At 42.5% G+C, this 26,747-nt stretch overlaps 1 protein-coding gene across 2 annotated transcripts in view; it reads left to right on the top strand.

The window, feature by feature from the left end:
* Positions 1–26,747, top strand: part of rusc2 (RUN and SH3 domain containing 2) — a 154,891-nt gene that overhangs the window by 26,636 nt on the left and 101,508 nt on the right. For both annotated transcript variants that reach the window (XM_048526907.2, XM_048526897.2), the window contains exons 3-4: positions 18,913–18,984; positions 23,709–23,862. The gene's annotated coding sequence lies outside the window, so the exon portion shown is untranslated. The remainder of the gene's footprint in view (positions 1–18,912; positions 18,985–23,708; positions 23,863–26,747) is intronic.

The following is a 26,747-nucleotide window of genomic DNA, read 5'->3' as shown; positions in this document are numbered from 1 at the left end:
CAAAAATTTATCTAGCTTTGCCTTCAAAACATTCAGTGAAGTAGCTTCAACCGCTTCACTGGGCAGGGAATTCCACAGATTCACAACGTTTTGGGTGAAGAGGTTCCTCCTGACCTCAGTCCTACATCTGCTTCCCTTTATTTTGAGGCGATGCCCTCTAGTCCAAGTTTCACCTGCTAGCGGAAACAACTGCCCTGCCTCCACTTTATCTATTCCCGTCATAATCTTACATGTTTCTATAAGATCTCCCCTCATTTTTCTGAATACCAATGAGTATAATCCCATTCTACTGCTCTTGACCTCATTACAGCCTTGTTTCAACATGGACAAAAGAGCTGAATTCCAAAAAGTGAGATGAAAATAACTGTCTTGACCAAGTATGGCATCTAGGAGTTCTGGCAAAACTGATGGGAATGGAAATCGGGGGAAACCTCTCTGGTTGGAATCATACCTGGCACAAAGAAGAATGATTGCAGTGGTTGGAGATGAGTAATTTCAGCTTCAGGTCATCTCTGCAAGAGTTCCTCAGGTTAGTATTCGAAGCCCAACTATCTTCAGCTAGTTTACCTTCCTTCCATCTGAAGACTGTGCAGTGTTCAGCACTATTTATGACTTTCCAGATGCTGAAATAGTTCAGGCCCAAATGTACCAAGACCTGGACAATTTCCAGGCTTGGGCTAACAAGTGGCAAGTAACGTTCATGCCATACAACTACCTGGTAATATACCAATATCATACCAACAAGAGAGAATCTAACTATCCAGGTTGGTAGCGGATCACAAGAAAAGGTATTTGTGGAATTATGACATGGGTTTTTGGAGCAGCTTGTGCTGGACCCCTCTGGGGAACGGGCAATTCTGGATTAGTGATGTGTAATGAGGCAGACTTAGTAAGGGAGCTCAGGGTGAAGGAACCCTTAGGAGGCAGTGACCATAATATGATAGAATTTACTCTGCAATTTGAGAGGGAGTATCTGGAATCAGATGTAATGGTATGACAGTTGAATAAAGACAACTACAGAGGCATGAGGAGGAGCTGACCAGAATTGACAAGGAGAGGAGGGTAACAGGAAAGACAGTGGAACAGCAATGGGAGGCGTTTCTGGGAGTAATTCAGGAGACACTGCAAAAATTCATCCCTAGGGAAAAGAAGCATTCTAAAGGGAGGATGATGCAACGGTGGCTGACAAGGGAAGTCAGGGACATCATAAACGCAACAGAAAGCTTATAGTGCAGTAAAGGGCAGTGGGAAACCAGGGGATTTGGAAGCCGACAAAAACCAACAGAGGAAACTAAAGAAGAAACAAGGAAGGAGAAGATTCAATATGAGGGTAAGCTAGCCAGTAAGATAAAAGAAGATTACAAGAGTTTCTTTAGGTATATAAAGGGTAAAACAGAGGCAAAAGGAGACATTGGGCTGCTGGAAAATGACGCTGGAGAAGCAATAATGAGCAACAAAGAAATGGCAGTGCAACTGACCAAGTACTTTGTGTCAGTCTTCACAGCGGAAGACATGTGTAACATCCCAAAAATTGAAGAGAGTCGGTGGGGGTAGAGGTGAGTATGGTTACCATCACCAAGGCGAAGGTGCCAGAAAAAATGAATGGCCCAAAAGTGGATAAATGACCAGGACCAGATGGACTACACCCCAGATTTCTGATGGAGATAGCTGAAGAGATAGTAAGAGACGTTAGTGATGAGCTTTCAGGAAGTGCTGGAGTCAGGGAGAGTCAGAGAAGACTGGAAAATTGATAATGTAACCTCCCTGTTTAAGAAGTGGGTAAGGCAAAAGACGAGAAATTTCAGGTCGATTATCCTGACCTTCGGTCGTTGATAAGATTTTGGAGTCCATTGTGAAGGCAAAGTCAGCATGATTTCATCAAGGGGAGGTCATGCCTGACAAATCTGTTAAGATTGTTTGAGTAGGTATTGAGCAGGTTAGACAAAGGAGAACCAATGAACATTAATTACTTGGACTTGTAGAAGGCCTTTGACAAGGTTTTGCACAGGAGGCTGCTCAGTAAGATTAGCGCCCATGATGTTAGAGGCAATGTACTAGCATGGATAGGACATTGGCTCTCTGCCAGAAAGTAGAGCGTGGGGATAAAATGGTCCTTCTCAGAATGGCAGCCGGCGATTAATGGAGTTTGGCAAGGGTCAGTTTTGGGACCACAACTTTTCACTTTATACGTTAATGGTATAGGTGAACGAACTGAGGGCATTCTGGCTAAGTTTGAAGATGATATAAAGATAGGTGGAGAGATAGACAGTACTGAGGAGGCGGGGAGGCTAAGAAGAATTTAGAAAGGTTAGGTGAGAGGCAAAGATGTGGCAGGTGGAATGCAACGTGGTAGGAAGGGTACAGGCAAAGACTGTTTTCTGAATGGGGAGGAAATTCTGAAATCTGAAATGTAAAGGGACTTGGGGGTCCTGGTCCAAGATTTTCTGAAAGTAAACTTGCGGGTTGAGTTGGTAGTTAGGAAGGCAAATGCAATGTTTGCATTTATATCAAGAGAACTAGAATTCAAATGCAGGGATGTATTTCTGAGGCTTTATGCGGCTTTGTCATATCACGTTTAGACCATTGTGAGCAATTTTGGGCCCTGTATCTCAGGAAGAATGTACTGGCCCTGGAGGGGGTCCAGAGAAGGTTCACAGGAGTGATCCCAGGGATGACAGACTTAACATATGAGGAGCATTTGAGGACTCTTGGCCTATACTCGATGGAGTTTAGAAAGATGAGGGGGTATCTGTTTGAAACACAGAATACTGAAAGGCCTGAATACAGTGGTCGTTGGGAAGATTATACAAAGATAGGTGATCTATGAAATGGGACTAGGTAAGATGGAACGTTTCGTTGGCGTAGACAAGTTGCACCACAGGGTCTGTTTTAAATTTATCAAATGGACAGCTCAGTGGTCAGAACTGCTGCATCACACAGTGCCAGCAACCCGGGTTCAATTCCACCCTCAGGCGACTGTCTTTGTGGAGTTTGCGCATTCTCCCCGTGTCTGTGTCTCTGTGTAGGTTTCCTCCGGGTGCTCTTAATTCCTCCCACAGTCCGAAGACGTGCAGGTAAGGTGAATTGGCTGTGCTAAATTGCTCAGAATGTTCAGGGATATGTAGATTAGGTGGGTTACAGGGGCATGTGTCTGGGTGGACTTGTTGGGCCAAAGGGCCTGTTTCCACACTGTATGTGGAATCCAACCCTCAACTCTGGAATCAACTGTGTGAATTTCCTCTGCAACCCGTTCACTGCTAGTATGTCTCTTAAGTAAGGAGACCAATACTGCACACACTACTCCAGGTGTGGCCTCACCAGGACCCTATTCAGCTGCAGCATAGCCTCCCTGTTTATAAACTCCATCCCTCGAGCAATGGCAGACAAAATTCCATTTGCCTTTTTAATTACCTGCTGCACCTGCAATCCCACCTTCAGTGATTCATGCACAAGGACACCCAAGTCCCTCTGCACAGCAGCGTGCTGCAATTTTTTTTACCATTTAAAACATAATCCATTTTGCTGTTGTACCTACCAAAATGGATGACCTCACACTTATCAACATTGTGCTCCATCTGCCAGACTTATGCCCACTTACTTAGACTGCCTATATCCCTCTGCAGACTTTCAGTGTCTTCTGCACACTTTGCTGTACCACTCACCTTTAGTGTCATCTGCAAATTTTGACACACCACACTTCGTCCCCAACTCCAAATCATCTGTGTAAATTGTAAACAATTGCAGTCCCAGCCCTGATCCCTGAGGCACACCACTAGCCACATACCGCCAACCAGAAAAACACCCATTTACCCTTACTCTGCTTTCTACTGGTCAACCAATCCTCTTTCCATGTCAGTACATTACCTGTAATACCATGCAACTGTATCTTATCTAGCAACCTTTGGTGTGGCACCTTATCAAATGCCTTCTCGAAATCCAGACATACCACATCCACAGGTTCCCCACTGTCCACCATGCAAGTAATGTCCTCAAAGAATTTCACCAAATTAGTTAAACACGACCTATTCTTCATGAACCTATGGTGGGTGTCCCAATGGGACAGTTTATATCCAGATGTCTTGCTATGTCTTCCTTAATGATAGATTAAAACATTTTCCCCACTACCGAAGTTAGGCTGACTGGCTTACAGTTACCTGCTTTTCGTCTCCTTCCTTTTTTTTAAACAGTGGTGTCACATTGGCTGTTTCTCCAATCTGTGGGAACCACCCCAGAGTCCAGTGAATTTTGGTACATAGTTACTAGTGCATTTGCTATTTCCCCCATCACCTCTTTTAGTATCCTGGGATGCATTTCATCAGGGCTCGGAGACTTGCCTACCTTTAGCCCCATTAGCTTGCCCAGCACTGCCTCCTTAGTGATAATGATTGTTTCTAGTTCCTCACCTGCTATAACCTTCTTGCCATTAGGTTTTGGCATGTTATTTGTGTCTTCCACCTTGAAGACTGATACAAAATAACTGTTTAATGCCTCGGCTATTTCCTCATTCCCAGTTATTAAATTGCCTCTCTCACCCTCTAAAGGACCAATGTTTACTTCTGCTGAACACTGAAAAACTCCTCCACTGTTCCTCAATTGACCCACTATAAAGTTTTTGCTCCCATCCTACCTTAGCTAAATCCTTCCTTACTCCTTCCTAGTCTCCTTTGTTTAAACACAGGACGTAGGTACTGGATTTAATCTTCTCATGTTCCATCTGTATTTTAAATTGGACCATACTGTGAGCACTCTTTCCGAGAGGATCCCTAACTGTGAGATCTTCGATTATTCCTGTCTCATTACACAGGACTAGATCTAGGATAGCTTGCTCTCTCGTAGGTTACATTACATATTGTTCATGGAAATTATCGCAGATATTTCTTTGAACCCCTCCCCAAGGCTGCCATAACCGACCTGGTTTGATCAATCGATATGTAGATTAAAATCTCTTATGATAATTGCTGTACCGTTTTTACATGCATTCGTTATTTCTATGTTTATTGCCCACCCCACCATGATATCACTGTTTGGTGGCCTGTCGACCGCACCTATCAGTGATTTCTTCTCCTTGCTATTCCTAATTTCCACTCAAATGGATTCAACGTTTTATTCAGTAGAACCTGTATCATCTCTCATTACCGCCCTGATATCATCCTTAAAAAATCAGAGCAATACCTTCCTATCTGTTCTTCTGAGCAGTTTGATACCCCTGGATATTTAACTCCCAGTCATGCCCGTCCTGTAGCAACGCCTCTGTAATAGCCACTAAATCATTCCCACTTGCACCGTCAACTCATCCACCTTGTTTTGAATGCTCCAAGCATTCACATAAAGTGCCCCTGTGCCAGTTTTTGCACCTTCTTATTGGTTCTTATTACCTCCATTACTAACAGCTCTTGAGTTCTCTTTCCCTTTAACTTGTTTCCTAATTTTCAATGGAGTTAAAGCTTCCACGTCACCAGCTAACCTGCTGCTTTGCCTTACGTTAATTGTTATTCTCCCCCTAAGCTCACATCTCCCCCCCCCCCCCCCCCCAATTACTAGTTTAAACTCCTATTAACCACCCTATTTAATCTTTTTGCCAGAACACCAGACGTGGCCCTGTCCAGGTGGAGTCCATCCCGGCGGTGTAGATCCCTCCTGTCCAAAACTGATGCCAGTGCCCCATGAAAGGGAAACCCTCTTTCCCACACCACTCTTTTAGCCACATGGCTACTTCCCTGACCCTCGCCTCCCTCTGCCAATTTGCACATAGCTCGGGCAGCAATCCAGAGATTATGACCCTTGAAGACCGTTTTTTTAAAAATTTTGTTCCTAGCATTTCATAATCCCGAAACAGGTCTTTTTTCCTAGGCCTGGCTATGTTGTTGGTACCTACGTCGACCACAACAACTGGATCCTCCCCCTCCCTCTCTAGTATCCTCTCATGCCAGTCAGAGATGTCTCACACCCTGGCACCAGGCAGGCAACACACCATGTGGGATTCTCTATCCTGCTCACAAAGGATACCGTCTATCCCCCTGATGATGGAATCCCCTACAACTACAGTCTGTCTTTTTGCTCCCCCCTCTTGACTGGCCTCCTGAACATGGTGCCATGGTCAGTTGATGCATCCTTTCTGCAGCCCTGTTCTTCTTCCACGCAGGGAGTAAGTGGTTCATACCTGTGGGACAATGCCAAGGGCTGCGGCTCCTGTGTTCCTGTCTGCAGGGTCCCTCTACCTCCTTCACTCACAATCACATACTGTTGTCCCTGCCCGCTAATCGAATTAGCATTAATTAATCTACCAGGTGTGACTGCCTCCTGGAACACAGCTTCCAGATATTTCCCCCCCTCCTGGATGTGCTGCAGTGTTTGGAGTTTGGATTCCAGCTCATCAGTTTTGAGCCGGAGCTCCTCAAGCAGCCAACACTTGCTGCAGATGTGGTCACTGCTGTTCTCAATGGGATCAGCTCGCTCCCACATCGTACAACTACAACACATCACCTGGCCTGCCATCTCTACTTAGTTAATTATTTAAAATTAATTAGTATTTTATTAGTTTCACAGTGTTCTCAGCACCAGTAAGTTTACTCCGTTATATGCTTAACAGATTCCGGCTTTGCCTTCCGACCCACTCCCAGAGGATGTGTGCCTAGGTGACCACCCTGAAAGATAACAAAGAGATAAGGGAAAAAAAATGCAAATAGCTTACCTGATCACCACGTTTAGTCATTATTATTAGGCTAGAGGAGGTGGAAGGGTGGGAGACACTGTTTGTAGTCTCTCGGATATTAGTTAACTCCCAAATTTATTGGATGGAAGCTCACATTCCTCGGCTGCCCTCGCACTTTCTCCCGGACTCCCGCTGCAAAAACAACTGAAAACTGGAAATTAGGGATAGTCTTCGATGAAAAGAAATTCAGAGAAAACAACAGATCTGAGTATTGGAAACAGTTTAGAAGTCAACAAACAAGGACAAGGGGATTGATTTAAGAAGGTGAAAATAGAGTAAGAGTACGCTTGCAGGAAATATAAGAACTGACTGTAAAAATTTCTATAGGTATATAAAGAGAAAAGATTGGTGAAAGCTAATATAAGTTCTTTGCAATCAGAAATGGAGAAATTTGTAATGCGAAACAAAGAAATAGCAATAAAACAAAATTCATTCTTCACTTCCATTATCACAAGTGATGATGCAAATATCGCACCTGGAGTCGTGGGAAACTCCCGTTTAATGAGAGGGAAGACTGAATAAATTTGTGATAATCAAATTGTGTTGGAAAAGTGATGGGCTTAAAGGCTGAGAAATTCCCACAGTCTGATAATGGACGCCCCAGAATGCTTAAGGAAGTGCCCCTAGAAGTAGTGGATGTCTTGGTGGTCACCTTCCCAGATTCTTTAGACTTTGGAACAGTTCATGTAGATTGGAGGGGACCTAACATATCCCCCCAATTTAAAGGAAGAGATAGAAAACAGGCAATTATAGACCAATGAGTCTGATTTTGGTAGTTGCCCATTGTCAAGGTTTTATATTGGAGCGCTTGAAAATAGTGATAGAATCAGATGCAGTCAGCATGGATCTACAAAAGGGAATTCATGCCAATCCTACTGGAATTCTTTGAGGGTGTAAGTGATAAAAGTTGATTGGGGGATTGAGTGGATGTGGTTTATTTGGACTTTCAGAAGCCTTTCGACTGCGATCCACATAAGAGATTAATGTTTTAAAATTAAAGCACATTGGACCGGTGGTAGTGTATTGAGATGGAAAGAAAATTGGTTGGCAGACAAGAAACCAAGAGTAGGAATAAGTGGGTCTTTTTCTGAATGGCAGGGAATGATTAGTAGGGTACCACAGGGATTGGTACTTGGACACCAACTATTCATAATTTATGGTTTTTTTATTCTTTATTGGGACATGGATATCACTGCTGGCTAGCATTTATATTGTCCTTCACTAGTTGCCTTTGAAAAGGCGGTAGTGAGCTGCAGTCCATGTGCTATAGTTTGATCCACAATACCATGAGGGAAGGAATTGCAGGATTTTGAACTAGTGACACTGAAGGAAGGGCAATATAATTCTAAGACTGGATGTTGAGTGACTTGGATGGAAAATTGTAGGTGTGGCCACCCCATATATCTGCTGCTAAGCTATAGATTCCTGAGTACATTATAGCCTTGGCGCATATGTGGATAAAAGATTTGAACTCCAGAGGTGCGATGAGAGTGACTGTCCTTTGCCATCAGAGCAATATTTGAACAAATATGGAATTGAAGAGCTGTCGCAAAATTGGAATCAATGAGAATGGGGAAGGAATGTCTCCACTTGTGAGAGTCATATCTAACATAGTGGAAGGTAATTCTGGATAGGACCATAAAGATAACAGCAGAAGTAGGCCATTTGCCCTATTAAATCTATTCCACCATTCAGTGAGATTATGGCTGGTCTGATAATCCTCAAATCCATTTTCCTACCTTTTCCATATACCCGTGATTTGTTTACTGATTAAAAATCTATCTCAGCCTTCGATATACTTAAATACACAGCCCCAATAGGCTTCTCCGATAAATATTTTCACAGATTCACTTCCCTCAAAGAGAAATAAATCCTAATCAATTGTCTTAAAAGTGCAATTCCTTACTCTGAAATTCTGCCCTCTGATAACAGGTGAAACAACCTGTTGGCAAGTCCCCTTGGAATCTTGTATGTTCCAATAAGGTCACCTTTCATTCTTTTCAGAACTAATCAGTATAGGCCCAACCTGCTGAAGCTCTCATATGCAAGCCTAACCATACTTAGTTTCAGTTGAGTGAACCTTTTCTGGATAGCCTCCAATGTCAGTATCATCTCCTTAGATAACGGACCAAAATGTTCATAGTGTTCCTGCTGTGTTCTGACCGGTTAGTGCTCTGTATGGTTTTCATAAAACCTCCCTACTTTTATGCCTCATTCCCTTTGAAATAAAGGCCATCCTCTCATTTGCCTTCCCCATTACTGCCTGACCTTAGATGTGATTCACCTTATACCTTAATGTACAAGGACTCTTAAATCCTCTGTTCGGTACCTTTTTCCATTTCAGTAATGTGCAACTCTAAACTTCCCGCCAAAGTGCATACCTCACATTTTCCCACATTATATTCCGTTTATCCAAGTTTTTGCCTGCCTTCTTAACCTGACTATGTTCTCTGTACACTTTTTGTGTTATCCTCACAACTTGCCTTTCCACCTATTTTTATGTGATTTGCAAACTTGACTACAATACACTCAGTTTGCTCATCCAAGTCATTAATATATATTAGAAATAATTGTGGGCCCATGATTGATCCCTGTGGCACTCGTGAGTTACAGGCTACCGACCTGAAAATGGTTTGCCTTATCCCAACTAAAGTGTGGAGCTGGATGAACACAGCAGGCCAAGCAGCATCTCAGGAGCACAAAAGCTGACGTTTCGGGCCTAGACCCTTCTTCAGAGAGGGGGATGGGGAGAAGGTTCTGGAATAAATAGGGAGAGAGGGGGAGGCGGACCGAAGATGGAGAGAAAAGAAGATAGGTGGAGAGGATAGTATAGGTGGGGAGGTAGGGAGGGGAGAGGTCAGTCCAGGGAAGACTGACAGGTCCAGGAGGTGGGATGAGGTTAGCAGGTAGGAAATGGAGGTGCGGCTTGAGGTGGGAGGAAGGGATGGGTGAGAGGAAGAACTTCCTCCCACCCCAAGCTGCATCTCCATTTCCTACCTGCTAACCTCATCCCACCTCCTGGACCTGTCAGTCTTCCCTGGACTGATCTATCCCCTCCCTACCTCCCCACCTATACTCTCCTCTCCACCTATCTTCTTTTCTCTCCATCTTCGGTCCGCCTCCCCCTCTCTCCCTATTTATTCCAGAACCCTCTCCCCATCCCACTCTCTGATGAAGGGTCTAGGCCCGAAACGTCAGCTTTTGTGCTCCTGAGATGCTGCTTGGCTTGCTGTGTTCACCCAGCTCCACACTTTGTTATCTTGAATTCTCCAGCATCTGCAGTTCCCATTATCTCTGCCTTATCCCAACTGTCTGTTTTTTATAAGTTAGCCAGTCTTCAATCCATGCCAATTTACTATCTTCAAAATCAGGCATTCTTATCTTATTAAGTAGCCTAATGTGTGGTATCTTATTAAATGCCTGAAAATGTTATAACTGCTCCCTCCCCTTTATCTGTCCTGCTTGTTACCTCCTGGTAAAGTTGTCAGCCATGATCTCGCCTTCATAAAGCCATGCTGATGCTGCCTGATCATTATGTATTTCTAAATAAACTACTGTTACATCCTTTATAATATACTCTTAACATTTTCCCTGGAACAGTCGTTAAGCAACCTAGACTATACAATTCCAATGAAGGCCCACCAGACCTGAAACGCTAACTCTATTTTCTACTTCACAGATGCTGCCAGACCTGCTGAGCTTTTCCAGCAACTTTGTTTTTGTTCCGGATTTACAGCATCTGCAGTTCTTTTGGTTTTTATAGTTTCCTGTGTTTTTTATAATCTCCCTTTCCTTTTAAATTACGATACTAACATTGGCAGTTTTCTAATCCTCTGGGACTTTTTCAGAATCTGATGATTCTCAGAAAATGACAACCTGTACATCCCCTATCTCTATAGCTGAATCATTTGCTATCTAAGGATGCATCCTTTCAGATGGACGGGACTTATCAGTCTTTAGCCCCAGTGGTTTCATAGAGACATACAGATCTACAGCAAAGTAAAAGGCCTGTTAGCCCATTGTGTCCACGCTGGTCAGAAACAATTCTAATCTTATTTTCCAACATTTGGCCCATAGCTTTGTAAGATTTGGCATTATAAGTGCACATCTAAATACTTCTTAAACGTTATGAAGGGTTTCTGCCTCTCCCACCCTTACAGGCACCAAGTTCCAAACTTTGCTTTACCCTGCATTTAAAAAAGTTTTTCCTGGCACCTTTTTCTAGTGGTAGTTATTTGTTGTACATATTTCTTCTCTTTTCTTTGCCCTTTCGTTATTTAGTGGTTTGGAATGCCATTAGTGTCTTGTACCGTGAAGACTGATTGATTAAGATATTTATTCAACGCCTCTCTAGTTCTTGGACCCCCATTATTATTTCTCCATCCTCATTCTCTAAGTTTGCTGACTTTGTCTTGTGTCTTTCTAAATATATTTTTTGTATGTTTAAAGTACATCTTGTCCATCTTGATGTTATTTGCAAGTCTGCCATCAAAGTTCGTTTTCATCCCTTTTTTAAGTCATCTTCTGTTGGTTTCTAAACTTTTCCAATCATTTGGCTTACCACAAATTTTTTCCACATGATGTTTTTTCTTTCAATTTGATGCTAACTGTATCTTCCCTGGTTAACAATGTTTGGCTTGTCCCTTTCCTAGAATTCTTTCTGTTCACTGGGATGGATCTTTGCTGTGTGCCGGGAACTATTTTTTTAAGCACCTGCCATGTTTCTCTACTGTCTTTGCTGCTAAATACCTTTCCTGCGAATTAAATCAGGCCAGCTCTGCCCTCATTCCTTTGTAATGACCCTTGCGTAAGCTTAGCACAGTTGTTTCCAACCAAAGTTGACTAAATTAATCTGCCCATCTGCCTTCAGAACATTGTGTGTCCTGCTGGTGTCTTGGCATGCTTTACCTCCCCGTATAGCATATCATTTGAGCATGTGGTCATCTTGCATGCTGTACAACTTCAGGGATTGTGGACAAACACCTCAAGATCCTTCTACTCCTTGATCCCTTTGTTCCTTTGAGCGTCCTTGTGTCCTGCCATTTATTGAGCACACCCTATCTGTCTATATTGAGTCCATTTGATATAGATAAAACAAATGCAGAAAACTATAAGTATCTCTTTGCAAATTTAGCTTCCATCTACATGTCTTCCATTTGCATTTATCTTTGCGTTTTCAGTAAATTTAATAATTGACTTTCCACCCTATTCAATCGGATGGGAAATCTCTCAACATATGAGTGTGAAAGCCATGGCAAATGTATAGTATGTACAGATGATCTTTGGCATCATAAATGAACTAGTCTTTTAAAGGCAAAACATGCCAAGTGTGCTAACAAGGAAAGGAAGCTTTGCTATCTTTGGTTTGGTTTGTAAAGTATGCAAGATGGCCACTTGCTCAAGGACATGCTCTGTGGGGAAGTAACCCATGCTAAGATACTGACAGGATACCTTAAGCTCTGATTCAAGGATGTTATCAAAAGAAACATAAAAGTTTTCAACATCAATCACAACAAATGGAGAAAACTAGCTGGCAACCAATGCAAATGGATATACCAGCTGTGGGCAGATGTCTGCCACACTCTGCCCTATGATTTCAGAAGATCCAAAGCTGATGCTAACTTTGCAAAGAGGCATCAGCAGCAATCATCCTGCACTACCCTTCATAAGTGACACTTATTGGGGACATAGCCATTTCTAGAATTGGCTATTGTCGGACATTAACTTGTCTGGCCCTACAATCTTGTCATCTGTCACAGATGGAAAGATGTCAGCGAGTCATCCTACCATCTGTCTTTAATAGATATGGTGAATAGTTGAAGTCCCTGTGGGACACTGCTATCCACATCCTGCTAATTGGAATACCGTTCATTAACTCCATTCTGTTTCTTGCTGCTCAGTCAATTTTCTAACCAAGTCAATAATTTGCCTTCAAATCTATGGGCTTTTCTGTAGTTCTACAAATTTTCAAAATTGATCGTTCCCAACTTCTCTTGACTGGATTAAGGATTTTTGCATCAGCAAATGATGAAATTCAAAGGTTGTGTTTGACACATTGTGAAATAAGTATGATTGCCATAAGGATTGCTATAGAGGGTTCTTACTTGAAATTGCACTTGTTAAACTAATCAACTGAATGCTAAATCCTATTAGCTCTAGTCCGGTTATGTATAATTAGCCACCAAAACCAACATCAGCTTGGCATTTTGTGACTCAAATTGAGAAATTTCCAGGAATGCGTTTAAATTCCTAATGTTTCAATGTGTGACATTATATTGGAAAGCACATAAATGTCTACTTGGCAGTGCTTTAAATTATATTGATCTTAGCATTATTATTAAAATGAAATGCCTTATATGAGCATTAAAGGGCTTTTTCATAATGCTGCTGCAATAGGTTTTAACTTTAACCTGTGGCAATTGCATTCAAATCAATCCCAAACAAACTATTGACGAAATGCACCCCCCCCACTCCCCAAAGTGGTATGGTGACTCAGTGGTTAGCACTGTAGCTTCACAGCACCAGGGACTTGTGTTTGATTCCAGCCTTGAGTGTGGAGTTTGCATATTCCCCCCCATGTCTGCATGGGTTTCCTCTAGGTGCTCCAATTTCCTCCCAGTCCAAAAATGTGCAGGTTGGGTGGATTGGCCATGCTAAATTGCCCATTGTGTTCAGGGATATGCAGGCTAGATAGATTAGCCATGGGAAATGAAGGGTTACAGGAATAGGGTGGGGTGTTGGGTTGGGTGCATTGCTTTTTTCGGGTGGGTGTGGACTTGAAGGGCCGAATGGCCTGCATCCTCATTGTTGGGATTCTAACTAATTTCTAAGTTCTAAATGAAAGGTTGCTACATGGTTGATGAAGTATGCTTGTCATGTCTCAAGACAGTACTATGAGCTCAGCCATCTGCAGCTCCATTTTCAAAGACTATGCCTTTATCATGGGTAATATGTGAAAAGAGACGACTCAACTCAACCAGGCTGTTGTATACTTTCCACTGTCATAATTTTAGCTACCTGAAATGTTCTCCATCTCCTTTTAGTTCATTCATGTATTCAGTCCAATTTTGACAGCTGATTGTTTCTGCCACACCATTCATAATGGAAATGAATTCTGCAGCTTCTCAGTTATGTCTGTGGTAACCCTTCTTAATTGTATCCTGATTTATGGCCCTTATCTCAAGTTCAAAATTTTCAAATGTATTCCCAATGTTCATATATTCATATCCATTAACATAATCTCTAAAGTAAAACATTTAAAGATTACTAGACAGGTTAAAAGAGTGTACTGAAACTTGGTAGATAAACATAATGTGAGAAAATTTGATGTTACACGCTCTGCCAGGAAGAATAAAGGGACCTGAATATTATTAAAATGGAGAAAGACTGCAAAAAGGTCCTACATGTTGGGATTTAGGTGTCCTTGTGCATAAATCACTTCAAGCTACCATACAAGGCATGAGGGTGAGACCCTAAGCAGCAGTGAGACAAGAGAGAAGGTTGAGGACAGTACAGAAGTTAACGAGAACAAGTTAATTCGTAAAGGCAGGCAAAGCACTGAAGGGAATGAGAGAAGACTGTTTAATTAAACTGCATTTATTTCAATGTAGGAGGCCTGACAGGTAAGGCAGATAAACTCAGTACATGGATGGGAACGTGAGACTGGGTTATCATAGCTACGACAGAAACATGGTAAAGGAAGGGACAGGACTGGCAGCTCAAAGTTCCGGAGTACACGTGCTAGAGAGAGGTTAGAAGGGGAGGTTACTGAGGGGGCAGGTGGTGGCGTTTTTGATTAGGGAAACCATCATGACAGTACCTAGGATATTCCTGAGGGATCGCCCAATGAAGCTATTTAGGTGGAACTGAGAAATGAGAACCAGGTAATCACTTTGTTGGGATTGTACTGTTGTCCTCCAACAGTCAGCAGAAAATTGAGGAGGAAATGTGTAGGAAAATCACAACAATAAGAACCATTGTGAAGTTGTGTGGGGTAACTGTGCATTGGGTGGCAGGAAGTTAGAATTAGGTGTTTGTAAAATGCTCGAGGGGAAAGCATTGTGTGGTCCCTTAAAATGATGATGTGATGTGCTTTTTCTATACTTAGAGAACACAGAACAGAACACCCGAATTGAAACATTTGTATTGAAAGGGCATAAGATTAGCAGGCGAAGCAACAGTTTTTACCAAGATAACAGGGCTTGGAATTTAACCAATCAATTTGAACCAAGCACTTAAATACCAAAAACCAATTAAATTTAAATCAGTTGGACTTGATAACATAGGACCATCCTATTGTAAGAAATTGTTACGTCATCAAGGGTATAAATGAAAGGGTCAGTGGGACCAAGACAGGAGAGCTAACTGCTACTTGCCATTGTTGATAGCCATCAGCTCTCAAGAGAGAATTGCTGGCCCTTACAGACTCCTCTAAGTCTTAGAGAAAGCATCATCTAAAGACCAAAGGTACCCACGACAACTAGTGAATATTCCTGACAGAAGATTCGATGGAGAAGGCACAGAGCATTCCAGAAAACATGTAGCCTGGCTACAATTTAAGCGACTAAATTCTATTTTTTTTATATACGTGGGGCTTATACTTATTGGAACAGCAGATCATTAGTGTCTTAAGACCACAAGACATAGGAGTGGAAGTAAGGCCATTTGGCCCATCGAGTCCACTCTGCCATTTAATCATGGCTGAATGGCATTTCAACTCCACTTACCCACACTCTCCCCGTAGCTCTTAATTCCTTGCAAGATCAAGAATTTATCACTTTCTGCCTTGAAGACATTTAACGTCCCGGCCTCCACTGCACGCCGTGGCAATGAATTCCACAAGCCCACCACTCTCTGACTGAAGAAATGGCTCCTCATTTCTGTTCTAAATTTACCCCCTCTAATTCTAAGGCTGTGCCCGTGGGTCCTAGTCTCCCTACCTAATGGAAACAACTTCCCAGCGTCCATCCTTTCTAAGCCAATCATTATCTTGGAAGTTTCTATTAGATCTCCCTTCAGCCTGCTAAACTCTAATGAATACAATCCCAGGATCCTCAGCCATTCATCATATGTTAGGCCTACCATTCCAGGGAACATCCATGTGAATCTCCGCTGGACACGCTCCAGCGCCACTACGTCCTTCCTGAGGTGTAGGGCCCAAACTTGGACACAGTATTCTAAATGGGGCTTAACTAGAGCAATATAAAACCTCAGAAGCACATTGCTGCTTTTATATTTCCAACCCTCTTGAGATAAGTGACAACATTACATTCGCTTTCTTAATCACGGACTCAACCTGTAACTTAACCTTTAGAGAATCCTGGACGAGTACTTTGATATCCCTTTGTACTTCTGATTTGCGAATTTTCTCACCATTTAGAAAATAGTCCATGCCTGTATTCTTTTTGCCAAAAGTGTAAAACCTCGCATTTGCTCACGTTGAATTTCATCAGCCATTTCCTGGACCACTCTCCTAAACTGTCTAAATCTTTCTGCTGCCTCCCCACCTCCTCAGTAGCACCTGCCTGTCCACCTATCTTCGTATCACAGTAAACTTTGCCAGAATGTCGTTAATTTTATTCTTCTTGCAACTTTTTTCTTCAAAAAATTACTCAATTCCTTCTTGAAGGCTTCTGTTGAATTTGAAATTTCCTTCCTAGCAGACAATGCATTCCAAATATTATATGCTACACTTTTTTTTAAAAAGCAAATTCCATGTTCTGAAGAGTTCTGGGAATTGAAATATCGAGTATCTAGTCTAACTGCTGCCAGGAACGAATGAATTCTTGTTTTATTTGGGAATAGTTAGTAGATAGAATTGTTTTATTTGGTTTGTTAATAGTGTAGTTACTTTGTTCACTGTTAGGGTTGAATAAATAAATTGTGACTTGTTGATTGTAGAGTGAGCATCAGGGATTTATTTTGTTTAACCACTAAAGGTTGCAGAAAGGCAAATTACACAACTTTTCACACTTCTGTTACAGATTATAGGGCATGGTGTTCCTCTTTGGGTGTTTTGATTTTAGTTCTTGATGGGATGGGGGTGTCAGCCTCCGCTTTATAACAGAATAATAGGCTTGTAATAGTAGGGGATTTTAACTATCCAGACATAGACTGGGACTTCCAAAGTGTTAAGGGTTTAGATGGAGAGAAATTTGTTCGGTATGTTTAAGAAAATCTTCTCAGTCAATATGTAAATGGCCCTACGAGAGAAGGGGCAAAACTTGACCTCTTGAGAAATAAGACAGGGGAAATGGCTGAAGGGTTAGTGTGTGGGAGCACTTTGGGACCAGTGACCGGCTGGTTATTGTGCCTGGCCTGCCACGTTCTTCCAGCTCCACACTGTATTATTTATGACTCTGGCATCTGCAGTTCTTGCCTATCCTTTTCCAAAGATAGCTCGGGGCACAAGTTAAAGTTCTAAATTGGGACAAGGCCAATTTTGGTGGTATTGGACAGGACCTTTCAAAAGTTGATTGGCAGAAGCTATTTGTAGGTAAAGGGATGCAAGGCAAGTGGGAGGCTTTCAAAAGCTGGGTAAATGAAAGTTTGGGGCCAGCATGTTCCTGTTACTGTGAAGGGCAAGGCTGGAAGGAGTAGAAAACACTGGATGACTGGAGATATTGAGGCATATGTCAGTATAGACAGCTGTGATCAAGTGAATCCCTCAAGGCCCTGGATGTTGCGCCGACCTGTGAAACCAATCTGGAGCCCATCTAACCTACACTATTCCATTATCATCCATGTGTTTAACCAATGACCATTTAAATGCCCTTAAAGTTGGCGAGTCTACAACTGTTGCAGGCAGGGCATTCCACGCCCTTACTGCTCTCTGAGGAAAGAACCTACCTCTGACTTCTGTCCTATATCTATCACCCCTCAATTTAAAGCTATGACCGCTCATGCTAGCCATCTCCATCTGAGGAAAAAGGCTCTCACTGTCCACCCTATCTAATCCAGTAATCATCTTATATGCCTCTATTAGGTCACCTCTTAATCTTCTCTCTAATGAAAACAGCCTCAAGTCCCTCAACCTTTCCTCATAAGACCTTCCCTCCTTACCAGGCAACATCCTGTAAATCTCTCTGCACCTTTCCAATGCTTCCACATCCATCCTATAATACAGCGACCAGAACGGTACGCCGTACTCCAAGTGCGGCCACACCACAGTTTTGTACAGCTGCAACATGACCTCATGGCTCCAAAACTCAATCCCTCTACCAACAAAACCTAACACACTGTAGGCCTTCTTAACAACCCTATCAACCTGGGAGGCAACTTTCAGGGATCTGTGCTCATGGACACTGAGATCTCTCTGTTCGTCCACCCTACCAAGAATCTTACCATTAGCCCAGTACTCTCTATTCCTGTTATTCCTTCTAAAGTGAATCACCTCACACTTTTCTACATTAAACTCCATTTGCTACCTCTCAGCCCATCTCTGCAGCTTATCTATGTCCCTCTGTAACCAGCAACATCCTTCCGCACTATCCACAACTCTACTGACTTTAGGGTTATCCGCAAATTTACTAACCCATCCTTCTACACCCTCATCCAGGTCATTTATAAAAATGACAAACAGCAGTGGCCCCAAAACAGATCCTTGCGGTACACTACTAGTAACTGAACTCCAGGATGAACATTTCCCATCAACCACCACCCTCTGTCTTCTTACAGCTAGCCAATTTCTGATACAAACCGCTAAATTATCCTCAATCCCATGCCTCTGTATTTTCTGCAATAGCCTACCATGGAGAACCTTATCAAACGCTTTACTGAAATCCATATGCACCACATCAACTGCTTTACCCTCATCCACCTGTTTGGTCACTTTCTCAAAGAACTCAATAAGGTTGTGAGGCACGACCTACCCTTCACAAAACCGTGTTGACTATCCCTAATCAAATTATTCCTTTCTAGATGATTGTAAATCCTATCTCTTATAAAACTCTCTAACACTTTGCCCACAACCAAAGTAAGGCTCACTGGTCTACAGTTACCTTTTTGAGTGACATAATTTTTAAAATTTAGATTGCTGTCAATTGTTTGGAATACCATGGATTGCCTTAACCACTGTGGTAGGTATGATCACTGTTGTCAAGCTGTGAGCAGACTTTTCAGAACAGATTATTGAATGTGAATTGGCTTGACGCCTCTTAAGTGAGATGGAAACAGTTAATAAACACATTTTTGTTTTTTAGCTTTGTAGTTGTGGAGCCTGAAGGAAGAGTTGTGTAATTGGAATAACCATGAACTAACCCTCCTTGGCAGAGGTAAGCACTTTCCTGAATGTCCTGTTCAATTGTTCTTGCATCTGTTAACACCTAATTATCAATTGAAAAATAAATATAAATGAATTGAGATTAGCTCTCACCTGGAGCCACATGTAGGTCAGACCAGGTAGGGATGGCAGTTTCCTTAGATCTCACCTAGATGGAAGCAATAGCCTTGTGGTATATTTGTCACAACCGAAATAAAAGGTCTGTTTCATTAATGTCCTTCAGAGAAGGAAACTGCCATCCTCACCTGGTCTGGCCTACATGTGACTTCAGACCCATAGCAATGTGGTAGACTCTTAACTGTTGTCTGGGCAATTAGATATAGGCAATAAATGCTGGCTCAACCAGTAGCTCCTGTCATCTGTGAGAATCTTCGCACATTCGTGAAATTCTCATATATCTATAAAAACATGAAGCAGAAAATCAAATGTTTACTCCTTCAATGTCGTGAAAATTATTTTCATTTTGAAGTATTTTCCAACTCCCTCACCTTTGTTACAGTCATTCAGAGGTGGGAAATTAGCTATATTTTCACCTGGTATGTTGAACTTGATCGGTGAGCAAAAACAACATCTTGCATTTGTATGTAGCATCTGTGATTGACAACCTCGCTGTAGGAGAACTGGCTTCAAATTCGTGGGACATTGTCACTGGGGCTGGGAAGGAGGGAGCTATTCAAATGGGATGGATTCCATCTGAAATAAGCTGGGGCTAGAGTCCTGTTGAATCACATAACCAGAGCTGTAGGTGGGGTGGGATTAGAAAATCAACGGAAAAGGAGTAGGTAGGATTGCAGGTTACTGATGGGACTAATTGTCAACTAAAATAAAAGGAAGGGACAGAAAGTGTGAATTTCATATTGCACAAAGGAACCATAAAAATATTGGAAATTTGGTGATATTATAAACTTCAAGGCTTTGAATATTAAAGCTCAAAACATTCAGAATAAGATAGATAAACTGACAGTGCACATCCAGTTTAGCTAATATGTTCTCCTATCCATTATGGAAACATGGTTACAAGAAGATCAAGACTGGGAGCTTAACAGGGATATTTGATCTTTCAGAGAGACAGTAGGGATGGAGAAGATTTTTGTGTAGTATTGTTATTAAGTATGAGGACAGTTGTGAGAGATGATCAACATTCGAATGATGTTTATTTGAATGGAGATAGAAAAACAGCAAAGGAAAGAAGACTTTCCTAGGAGTAGCGTAGTGATAGAGTAGTCAATCCGTAAGAAAGGCTAGAAACCACGATTGGGTGAACAAAATTGGAAAGGGTAGCTATGACAACAAATTCATAGAGTACACTAGGGTTTGGTTTCCCAGAGTGTTATGGTACTAACCAGAGAGCAAGCTATCTTGGATCTGGTGATGAGTCAGGTTTAATAAATAATCTGAGTAAAAGGTTACATAGACCATAGAGCATTGGAACAATACAGCGCAGAACAGGCCCTTCGGCCCTCGATGTTGCGCCGACCTGTGAACTAATCTAAGCCCCTCCCCCTACACTATCCCATCATCATCCATATGCTTATCCAAGGACTGTTTAAATGCCTCTAATGTGGCTGAGTTAACTACATTGGCAGACAGGGCGTTCCATGCCCTTACCACTCTGACTAAAGAACCTGCCTCTGATATCTGTCTTAAATCTATCACCCCTCAATTTGTAGCTATGCCCCCTTGTACAAGCTGAAGTCATCATCCTGGGAAAAAGACTCTCACTGTCCACCCTATCTAATCCTCTGATCATCTGTATGTCTCTATTAAATCCCCTCTTAGCCTCCTTCTCTCAAATGAGAACAGACCCAAGTCCCTCAGCCTTTCTTCATAGGGCCTGCGCTCCAGACCAGGCAACATCCTGGTAAATCTCCTCTGCACCTTTTCCAATGCTTCCACATCCTTCCTGTAATGGGGCAACCAGAACTGCATGCAATATTCCAAATGGGGCCGCACTAGAGTTTTGTACAGTTGCAGCATGACATCACGGCTCCGGAACTCAATCCCTCTACCAATAAAACCTAACACACTGTAATCCTTCTTAACAGCAATATCAACCTGGGTGGCAACTTTCAGGGATCTATGTACATGGACACCAAGATCCCTCTGCACATCCACACTACCAAGAATCTTTCCATTGACCTGGTACTCTGCCTTCCTATTATTCTTCCCAAAGTGAATCACCTCACATTTATCCGTATTAGCCGCCATTTGCCACCTTTCGGCCCAATTCTGCAGTTTATCCAAGTCTCCCTGCAACCTGCAACGTTCTTCCACACTGTCCACCACTCCACCGACTTTAGCGTCATCTGCAAACTTGCTAACCCATCCGCCTATGCCTGTGTCCAAGTCATTTATAAAAATGACAAACAGCAGTGGTCCCAAAACAGATCCTTGAGGCACACCACTAGTAACCGGACTCCAGGCTGAATATTTTCCATCAACCACCACTTGTTGCCTTCTTACAGAAAGCCAGTTTCTAATCCAAACTGCTAAATCTCCCTCAGTCCCATGCCTCTGTATTTTCTCCAGTAGCCTACCATGTGGAACCTTATCAAAGGCTTTACTGAAGTCCATGTACACCTCGTCAAGAGCCTTTCCCTCATCCACATGCTTGGTCACCTTCTCAAAAAAGTCAATGAGGTTTGTGAGACACGACCTGCCCTTGACGAATCCATGCTGACTATCTCCAATCAAGTTGTTGCTTGCTAGATGAGGAAGTAATGATCGTAGCATGACAGAATTTAATTTTGAGTTTGAGGGTTGGAATCTTGGGTTGGAAACAACAGGGTTTAACTTAAAGGAAATTACAATGGAATGACAAGAGAGTTAGCTGAAGAATTGGGTGGATAGATTCACAGGAATGACTGTGAACAAGCAGTGGCAGACATTTAAGACGGTAAATTCATGATTCACAGCAAAATATAACACCTTGGATCCCTCTGCTCCCTGGATAAACCCTAGCCCCTGGTCCTGAACCCCTCTCACCAGCCTCTCAGCCACCGCCTCTGTCTCCCTGATGACAGAACCCGTCAAGGTGACACAATATCTCCACCCTGAATGCCATTCACGCAGCAAACCACACCTTGTTACTGTCCTCCAACTGTCACCAGATCCAAGATAAAACCCTACCTTTTCCATCACCAAAATAACAAATAAGCAGTGGCACCCATTCATGCGGTCATTCATGATTCAGGAAAAATAATGCCTCAGTCAGGAGGAAAGATTATAAGAAGGGGATAAACTAACCATGGCTAACCAAGGAAGTTTAGGAGACAATTAAGTTGAAAGAAAAAAAGCATACAGGGAGGCTGACATCAGTGATAGACCTGAAGACAGGGATAAATTCAGAATTCAGCCAAGGAGGACTAGAACATAATCGAGAGGCAGAACATAAACTAAGAGGGTAAACTAGTGAGACATGTGAAAATTGGCAAGATCTTTTTCAAATACTTAAAAAGGAAGAGAGAGGTCAAAGTGAACATGGGCCACTTTAAGAATGAATCTGGGAAGTAATTACATGGAACAAGGAAACGGCAGATGAGTGAAGCAAATATTTTGCATTGGCTTGCAGGGTGGAAGGCACTTTCAACATTCCATAAATACTGAAGAATAGTGGGAGGAATTAATTACTATAACGAGAGATATAATATGAGACAAACTAGTGAGACTAAAGGAAGCCAAGTTCCTTGGCCCTACCCAGTGGCTTGCATCCTAGAATCCTAAAAGAGATAGCTACAAAGAGTGTGAATGCATTAGTTGTAATCTTGCAAAAGTTCTTGGATTCTGGAGACGTACCAGAGGATTGGAAAACTGTTAATGTGACTGGGACATCTCAAGCAGAGTAGTTAGAGAGGAACCAGTAGACGTGTTATAGTTGGACTTCCAGAACGCATTTGATAAAGTACCTCACAAAAGGTTGAGACATAAATTAGGAGCATGTGGTGTTGGAGGTTGTTTGTGGGCAAGAAACATTGAGTGGGAATAAGGGTTTTCTTTTTCGGGTTGGCAACCTATGACTATTGGTGTTCCGTAGGAATCAGTGATGGGTCTGCAGCTATTTCCAATAGATATTAGTGACTTGGAGGAAGGAAGTGAATGTGCTGCAGCCAAATTTGCAAACAACACAAAAATAGAAGGAAAAGCACATTGTGAGAGAGATACAAATAGTTTACAATGATATTATTAGATTAAGTTAGGAGACAAAAGTAGGCAAATGGAGCATAATTTGGGAAATGTGAAGTTGTTTGTTTGGAAGGGACAACAAAAGGATAGAGCTTTATTTAATGGAAGGAAAGTTATAGCACAGATGGACTTGGGAGTACATGTGCATGAAATGCAGGAAGTTAGTACACAGGTGCAGCAGGTAATCAAGAAGGCTATTGGAATCAAAAACAGAAATTGCTGGAAAAGCTCACAGGTCTGACAGCATCTGTAAAGAGAAATCAGAGTTAATGTTTTGAGTCCCGTGACCCTTCCTTAGAGCCCGTACCCAAAACATTAACTCTGATTTCTCTTTACAGATGCTGTCAGACCTGTGAGCTTTTCCAGCAATTTCTGTTTTTGATTCCAATAGCCTTCTTGATTACCTGCTGCACCTGTGTACTAACTTGCTGTGTTTCATGCACATGTACTCCCAAGTCCATCTGTGCTTTTCCAGCAACTTATGTTTTTGTTTCTGATTTACAACATCAGCAGTTTTTTTCCATTTTTATTAAGGCTAATGGAATGTTGGCCCTTATTTCAAGAGTGAGGATCATTGGAGAAACAGCTGAAGGTGTTTGGGCTTATGATACTACCCCAAGGAACTCTTGTAGAGCTGTTACCTCTGAGATGACTTCCAGTAAAGAACAACTACCTTCCTATGTGCCAGGTACGATTAATGCATGGAAAACTCTTCCCCCGCCCCCATTATCATCGATTCTGGTTTTGCTACAGCTACTTGATGCCACACTCATTTGAATGTGGCCCTTGATAGCAAGAGCTGTCATGCTCACCTTACCTCTGGAATTGAATGCTTTTGTCCATGTTTGAACCAAGGCTGTAAAGAGATGACCCTGGTGGAACCCAAGTGGGCTTCTCTGACCAGGTTATTACTGTGTGTTTGCTGCTTGATAACACTGTTGATGACACCTTCCATCACTTTGCTGATGATCGAGATTAGACTTGATGGGGTGACAGTTTCCTTGATTTGGATTTGTCCTGCTTTTTGTGTACAGGACATACCTGAGCAATTTTCCATATTGTCAGGTAGATGCCAGTGGTGTAAGTACTGGAATAGCTTGGATAGCGGAGCAGCACGTTCTGGAGCTCAAGCCTTCAACCCTATTCCTGGAACATTGTCAGGGTCCAGAGCCTTTACAGCATCCAGTGCCTCCAATCATTTCTTGGTCCTCTTATTTGAGGAAAGATGTTAAGTTTAAGGAAAGATGTTAAGTTTAAGGAATGATATTATTTCATTGAAAGTAGTTTAGAGGATGTTCGCAAGAATGATGCCTGGTATGGAGGCATTTTATAAGCCAAGGTGAAACAGGTTGGGACATTTTTCATTGAAATTTAGAAGAATGTGAGGTGATCGCATTGAAACACATAGGGTACCAGGTAAATGCTGAACAGATGTTTCCCCTACAGGCCAGTCTAGGATCAGAGGACATAATCTCGGAATGAAGGAGTGCTAATTTTAGACTGAGATAAGGAAGGATTTCTTCTTTCAGAGGGTTGTGAGTCTTTGGACCTTCTTACTGCAGAGTACTGTTGGGGCTAAGTCCTTGTGTATGTTTAGAGGTGAGATATATAAATTCGTGATCAGTTGGGAATCAAAGGTCATGGGAAAAATGTAGGAAAGTGGTTATGAAGACTGTCAAATTAGCCATGATTCTATTGAATGCTGGAGCAGGCTCCCATAGCCGAATGGCCTACTCCTGCTCCTAATTCTTGTCATTTTATGGTTACTCAGTGAAATAAATTTAATATTCACTCAATATTATAATGACTGGATGATTTGTTTTTGTGAAGTTGATTAAGGGATAAATATTAACCAGGACATGCCAGAATAACACCGTTCTCTTCTTTGAAATGGTATCATTGTTTTTGTTTTATCCCCAATGTACCTGAGAAGGCAGATGGAGTCCGAGTTTAACATCTTATGTGAAAGACGGCCCCGCTGACATTAGTAACACTTCCTCATTACTCCGCTGCAATGTCAGCCTCAATAGACCAACAACCTTATCCCACTAGAATCATGCTGACCCTTCAATAAGAATATTGTGTAATCTTACTGGCCTACGTTTTATTTATACCAGTGCTCCCTCCATTCGTACTGTAAAATGTTATGTTTTCAGTTTTTTGACTTTTCATTCTGGTCTCTTTCACTGTTTCACTACTTCTTTCTCTTTTCTCCCTCCTTCCCCAACCACTGAACACCACTGAAAAATGATTCACAGCTGTAATTTCTTGCAGTATAAGATTGGTTCTATCAACAACCTTGTAAATAGGGCTCAACCCATCTTTTCACCACGTGCATTTGATGCATGGCAGCATTTATTGCCCATTGGGCAGTTAAGAATCAACCACATTGCTATGGATCTGGAGTCACATGTAGGCCAGATAAGGATGGCAGTTTCTTTCCGTAAAGGACATTAGTGAACCAAGGGGGTTTTTCCTGACAATCGACCATTAGATTCTTAATTCCAGATATTTTTGTTGAATTCAAATTCCACCATCTGCTATGGCGGGATTCGAACCTGGGTCCCCAGAATGTTATCTGGGTCTCTGGATTGACAATTCAATGGTCATACCATGAGACCATTGCCTCCCTGTGGTTACAGTGATCGGTTCTTTTCTTAACATATTTTGTGCAAGCTCCTGAAAGGCCATAAGGTGGTTACTTTTGGTACTGAAAAACTCCTAGTCTGCCTTAGATTAGTCTGGAAAGGTATGGTGTTTCAAAAGTTTGAGCAAGAGGTGAAGCTAAATGTTTCACACTGCTACTATGCAGTATTATCCACAAACTGGATCCTGCCATAAGCCAAAACAAAACATCATACAAATGAGAACCAGCTTGTAACTGATGTCCATTTCAAGCCCACCGACTCCCACAGCTACCTAGAATACACCTCCTCCCACCCACCCTCCTGCAAAAATTCCATCCCCTATTCCCAATTCCTCCGCCTCCGCCGCATCTGCTCCCACGATAAGACATTCCACTCCCGCACATCCCAGATGTCCTAGTTCTTTAAGGACCGCAACTTTCCCCCCACAGTGATCGAGAACGCCCTTGACCGCGTCTACCGCATTTCCCGCGACACATCCCTCAAACCCTGCCCCCGCCACAACCGCCCCAAGAGGATCCCCCTCGTTCTCACACACCACCCTACCAACCTCCAGATACAACGCATTATCCTCCGACACTTCCGCCATTTACAATCCGACCCCACCACCCAAGACATTTTTCCATCCCCTCCCCTGTCTGCTTTCCGGAGAGACCACTCTCTCCGTGACTCCCTTGTTCGCTCCACACTGCCCTCCAACCCCACCACACCCGGCACCTTCCCCTGCAACCGCAGGAAATGCTACACTTGTCCCCACACCTCCTCCCTCACCCCCATCCCAGGCCCCAAGATGACATTCCACATTCAGCAGAGGTTCACCTGCACATCTGCCAATGTGGTATACTGCATCCACTGTACCCGGTGCGGCTTCCTCTACATTGGGGAAACCAAGCGGAGGCTTGGGGACCGCTTTGCAGAACACCTCCGC

Source organism: Stegostoma tigrinum, chromosome 1 (genome assembly GCF_030684315.1).
Source record: "Stegostoma tigrinum isolate sSteTig4 chromosome 1, sSteTig4.hap1, whole genome shotgun sequence".
Classification (NCBI taxonomy): domain Eukaryota; kingdom Metazoa; phylum Chordata; class Chondrichthyes; order Orectolobiformes; family Stegostomatidae; genus Stegostoma; species Stegostoma tigrinum.
This window is presented reverse-complemented; position numbering and strand designations above follow the sequence as displayed.